This window comes from Hyperoodon ampullatus, assembly GCF_949752795.1.
Source record: "Hyperoodon ampullatus genome assembly, chromosome: 8".
Lineage (NCBI taxonomy): Eukaryota > Metazoa > Chordata > Mammalia > Artiodactyla > Ziphiidae > Hyperoodon > Hyperoodon ampullatus.
Genome location: NC_136921.1, coordinates 89,276,006 through 89,282,005, shown reverse-complemented (window position 1 = coordinate 89,282,005; position 6,000 = coordinate 89,276,006).

Genomic DNA, 6,000 nt, shown 5'->3' with positions numbered 1-6,000 from the left:
TAGGTACAATAGTATTTAAGGGTGACTTTTGGCAAGATTTGCATAGCAAAATGCTTTATATTTTTGAATGGTCCAAAATCGTGATAAAACATAACTGGATAAACCTGCTTCTTATCTTCTCTGCTAGAACTTGGCTGATTCACACCCAGGTCTTCAGGATTAGAGGCCGGCCTTCTGAGGATTATTTCACTGGACAGTGCTGGAAATCTGTCCCCTCTTCCTGTCATTCTATAGTGTGGGCCTCACATGGCATAATCTAGAATGAATTTGACATTGGTTGGAAGAAACTAAGAAACAGTTTATTTAAATAACTTGCCAGTTCTCTTGATCATTTTACATTCAGAGATAATTCTGCTTTCTTAGATGAGCATATTGAAGAAGAAAGCATAAGTTTCCTGGGGCAACTCTGGACTGAACTCTGGGCTCTGATTGAGTGTCTAGTTGTCCATGCTGTTGGGGGAATACATCGCTGTAGGGTGGGGAGCAATTCACTCTTTCTCACAAGGTGTTCCCCATAACCAGTATTACACATTTAGCAGATGGCTCAGGGCCACCAGCTGCCCTGGTTGATCTAGGGTCAGTGTGTGATGCTGTCCACTGTCCAGCATCATTAAACCATGCTGACCTACTAGAAGTGTAGTAAAACCAACAAAACCATCCATGTCTCTCACAGAACTAGGAAATTCCAGAATTTCTAAATATTGATGTATATTGTGTGTATATATCTACGTGTGTGTAGGTGACAAAGAAGAGCCAATTAGTGGATTTTTGAAGTCATTTATGTAAAATATTCTACTCTGTTCTCTCAACCCAAAGAATCAATTCCTTTCTGAAAGGTTTATTGGTAGATCCCTCCCCTCATCTCAATAGTTTCCATCTAAAATCTGTTGATGTTTTTAGGGATTCAGTTATTAAATAAAACTTTGGTAATCACTCACGTTCCCTAGGGTTCAGGTTGATTTTTTAAATATATATTTTATTTATTTATTTGTTTGTTCATCTATTTATTTAGGCTGTGTCAGGTGTTAGTTGAGGCATGTGGGCTGTATGTTGCGGCGTGTGGATTTTCTCTTCTCTAGTTGTGGCATGCAGGCTCCAGGGCATGTGGGTTCTGTAGTTTGTGGCATGCAAGCTCCAGTTGAGGCACGGAAGCTCAGTAGTTGTGGCGTGCGGGCTTAGTTGGCCCACGGCATGTGAGATCTTAGTTCCCCTACCAGGGATCGAACCCGTGTCCCCTGCATTGGAAGGCAGGTTCTTTACCACTGGACCACCAGGGAAGTCCCCCCGCAGGTTGACTTTTAATTTCTTTAATGTATGACAGACAATCCAGAGATAGTTTGGGTGAGAAATCAATTGATGGATTTTATTCAAAAGCTATTATCTTATAATTTTCACTGTGGATAGCAGACATGATAGATAACATGTACTGTTAAAACTGTGTTTATCATTTGCTAGGGCTGCCATATCAAAGTACCACAGACTGGGTGGCTCGAACAGCAGAATTTTGTTATCTCACATTTCTGGAGGTTGGAAGTCAAAGATCAAGGTGTCAGCAGGTTTGGTTTCTCCCAAGGCCTCTCTTCTTGGCTTGCAGATGACCACCTTCTCCCCGTGACCTGACATGGCCTTTTCTCTGCGCTCACACATCCCTGGTGTTTCTTCCTCTTCTAAGGACCCCGGTCATATTGGATTAGGGCCCACCCTAATGGCCTCATTCTAACTTAATCACCTCTTTAAAGGCCATCTCTCCAAATACAGTCCCATTCTGAGGTACTAGGGGTTAGAGCGTCAACATATAAATTCAGTCCACAACACTGTGTGTGAAAACAAAAAACCCATTTCTATCCATGTGGTTTTCCTTGTGCACATAAAATTCAGCACACAAAGTGAACATTTTAGAAAAGTCTGACCTTTCTCTCTGTGATGAAAGTATTTAAACAGTGAAATGATTCTCTAAAAGCAGTTAATTCTCAAAAGTGTGTACTGTTAGAAGTTCTGTGCCTGGGGTCGGGGGAGGGTAGGAGGGCAAGGATCAGCAGATGGGTAGGGCCGTGATCCTCCAACTTCAGGGAGCCTGGTTCCCCTGCAAGAGATGATGGCCGACACTTGGGAGCCCCTGCCCTAGTCACTGATTCCCTTCTTCTAGGGCCCCTCCCACCTGGGTACAGAGCTGCCTTTCCTGCCACGCTCCCATCTCCCAAGGGAAGAACCAAATGTGGGAGGCCAAGCCTTCAGGCTGCCTCATTCCCAGGGGGCAGCCCTGCCCACACAGGACTCTGGGCAAAGCCAGGGCCTCAGCTCAGTCACCAGGCCAGGTCGTCCTCTGCCAGGTGCTCGAGCGGTACTCACACCAGCAGGGCGCGTGCTCACCTCAGGGACTACAGCTCTGGACCCGTCTGTTGATGACTTACTCTACCCGGGCCTGCTGTACTGTTTCATTTCATCCGCCTCGTACCCCCATTTAACAGATGGGAAGGGGAGGCTCAGAGAGCTTAGTCTTATCCCAGGTTATTAGCAGCAGAGCGGAGTTTCAAAATCATGTTCTCCTGACCCAGGACTCATGTTCTCACAGGGATTCTAAACTTTTTCATTCATAGGCCACGCTAGTGTCTGGTAAAGCCCAAAAAAGTCAGACTGCTTTTCTGACTGTTGTTAAATGCATAAAACAAAATACAGAGGATTACCAAGGCAGCTAGTTACAGTGAAATAGATACAAGATCTAGCAGCAGATCATTGCCACAACTTCAAAAGAGATCTGCAACAATTTTAATATGGTGTGAGAATGTGATGTGAAAATATCATGGGAAAAGCTGTTGGTGAAAAGGTTTCAGGTGTGGTTTGTGGCCTGTATTCATAATTGAAGGAAGTGCTACATTGTAGTTAGAGTTTAGGGGAAATAAATATGTCCTTTTTTTCATCCAAGTTCATGAACCCTTGAATTCTGTCCACAGACCGTGTGGATGTGAAGATCCAGGCTAGGAAGGCCTGTCCGTTAGGATCTAGGCTGCTGTTGAGGCCCTACAGTCAGGCCCAGTCTTGCTTCTGACATGGGCTCTCAACTCCAGGAGACCAGGGAAGTCCCTGCTCTCCCAAGGCCTTGGGCTCTACTGCCCTGATGAAGTCAGGAAAGCAAGCACCCAGCCTTCAAGCTAGCCAGCCCCTCTGCCATTGGACTGGTTCTTTGCCCAGGCCTTGGGATGCACATGGGCTGATGCTGGGAGCTGTTCCAGAGACCAGCACATGGCTTGTTTGTGTGATACCTGGCTCTTCCAGTCCCACATATTTAGTGAGAACCCTGCTTTGTGCCACGTATTGGGAAGACCGGATGGAGTTCACGGTCTGGTGGTAAGACAGCCGAGAAGGGGGCCTGCTGCGGGCGCGGCGTGGGGGGCATGAGGTTGGTCTTCTTGGACCCGTGTGCTGGGGTGGCAGGATTGGAGTCTGGGGTTTCTCACAAACTTCCCTCAAGGCCCAGCCTGGACAAGTCCAGACCAGCCGCTGTTCAGCTAGCAAGAAGGCAAGAGACCATGGAGGCCTCTGGAATCACCTTTCAGTGTGGAGGTGGGCGTGGGAGTAGTTTGTCTGGAGGAGAGTGAGGGTTGGGGGCAGAGGGAGCAGCAGCAGTGAGAGGAAGGAGAGCTCAGCCTGGGAAAGGTGAGAGCGCCCACCCGCAGATCCTCTCCCCGTTGTTTATCGGAGGGGACGGGGCCCCTGTGCTCCGGAGGTTTATTTATAAGTCAGTTAATGCACAGAGAGAGCCATAACAGCAACGACAGAAAACTGTAAAATACTTAGATTAAAGAGGCCTTACAGGGTGGCAGTCCCCTGAGAGTGTCCCTGTTCCGGCATCTGGCCCCTAAGGCGTACAGAAGTTCAATTTGATCTTTGCAACCAGAGACTGGCTTATGAGAACCAAACCCGTAAGAGGTTCCCGGTAGCTGATCAGAATCCACCTCTTCCTCAGTATTAGGATTAACAGGATGGCAGGTTAGCTGGTGGGCGTAGAACCTGACGCAATGGAGTGTTGAGGGGCCTTTCATCCACTGAGCATGTGGACGGTCTGTCCCATGGAGCCCATCTCTCGGGCCCTCTGGGTGGACCCGGCCACCCCGTCCTTGGTTAGCTGCCTCCTCAGCTGTTCAGACCATTGCTTTGGTCATAGCAGCTCTGACAGTTAGTTGGGCCTGAATCCCGTTTCAGATCCCCGTCCTTCCTCCTGGTCCTAGGACACAACCCTGAGGCTACCGGAGGTGCCCCTGCAGCTGGAGCACCCCCTTCATAGGCCTCCAAACACAGGCCCCCCAGCCCTCCTTATTACACTGCCTGTGTAGCCCCACGGGGGACCGATTGGTGTCACCCAGAAAAGACCAATGTAAGGAATAGATTTTAAAAGAACCGCTGTCTGAGACAGGCTCTTATTGAAAACCGGATTCTGACCGGGTTTACAGGTGAGCTGCAGTACTAGTTAGCCCTTTACCTGCCTAAAAATGCTTATCTAAGAAGAGCAGGGATCAAAAGGACTTGATGTGAATGAGATTCGCGGGTCTTTTAGGGAGTTATTAATTCCTCTGAGTCCCAGCGTCCTCCTCTGTAAAATGAGTGGAATTACGCTAGTTTGCAGTGTGGTCATAAGTATTCAAGACGACAGAAATAAAGTGCCCTTTATCATCCAATTGACTGTTAATAGATGAAAGCAGCTCTTGCTGCTCTAGAGTTTTTTAAATTTCATTTTCTAGATGGCACTCAGAATAGAACTGTCAGAAGCTCTCTTGATTCCTGTCTTCCAGTAGCTTTGACAAGTTTGGCCATGTCCTCTTAGCTTTTCCATTCCGTTTCTGTCACAGAAAGCAAGCCATCGAGCAAAACTTCTATAGAAAGTAACAGCTGACCCCTGAACGATGCGGGGGTTAGGGGCACCGACCCTCTGCACGCAGTCAGCCCTCCCTATCCATGGGTCCTCGGCACCCGGATTCCGCATCCTCGGATTCAACTACCCACGGGTGGTATAGTACTATAATGTTTACTATCGAAAACAATCCACATCTAAGTGGACCCGTTGTTCAAGGGTCATCTGTATTTGTTTCAAGGTATAAGTTTTCCACGTTAACTTTCAGTGGTTGAACTAAGTTAATGCTTTAAATTGTTTTTTCTTTTGGCCGTGCCACGTGGCTTGTGGGGTCTTGGTTTCCCAACCAGGGATTGAACCTGGGCCCCTGGCAGTGGAAGTGAAGAGTCCTAACCACTGGACCGCCAGGGAATTCCCTAATACTTTAAATTCTAAGAGGTGGTTTTCTGCAATTAAGAGACTATTGAAAATAAAAGATAATCCTGAGGTTTGAAATTCAGGACACATGTTCCACAGAAACAATGTTATTCAGGTGGTCAGTGTTCCAGGCTGCTCCCTTGGTTTAAGGCTCTACCACCAGGCTTCTCAAATGCATATGAATCACCCAGCGATCTTGTTAAAATGCTGAAACAAATGCAGTGCAGGCAGAGGGACTGAGATTTGATGTTTCTAAAAGCTCTGGGTGCTGCCCCGCTGCCAATCTGGGAGCGCTGCTGATCCAGGAGTAGCAGGGTCTGGGCGGGAGAAGCTGGGATACTGAGAGGTGAGTACGTGGGTGGGGGCTGCGGCCCGGGGCTTCCGCTTGGACCCAGGGATGGGGCTCCGAGGACCGGGGAAAAGGGAGACGGGTCACTGCTGGCACAACTCTGGGGGCACGTCCTCGCCATTGTTTCTTCAGGCCCTGATGTTTGCCAGGCTGCCCTCTTCGCCGCTGCTACCCACCAGGGCTTCCCTGCGCTGTCTCAACCGCATGGAGTCTGGCCTTCCCTTTGTCCCCATAGCAATCAGACTCTGCAGAAAGCCTTTCTAAGGAAGCCTATTTGTAGTAAACAGCCCAGAATCAGAGGTTTGATTCCTCCTCTCTTTTTTCCCCTCTTTTTTTCCACTTGGATCCTGTAAGGAAACGCCAAGTAGCATAGAGGTAGGAATCCAGC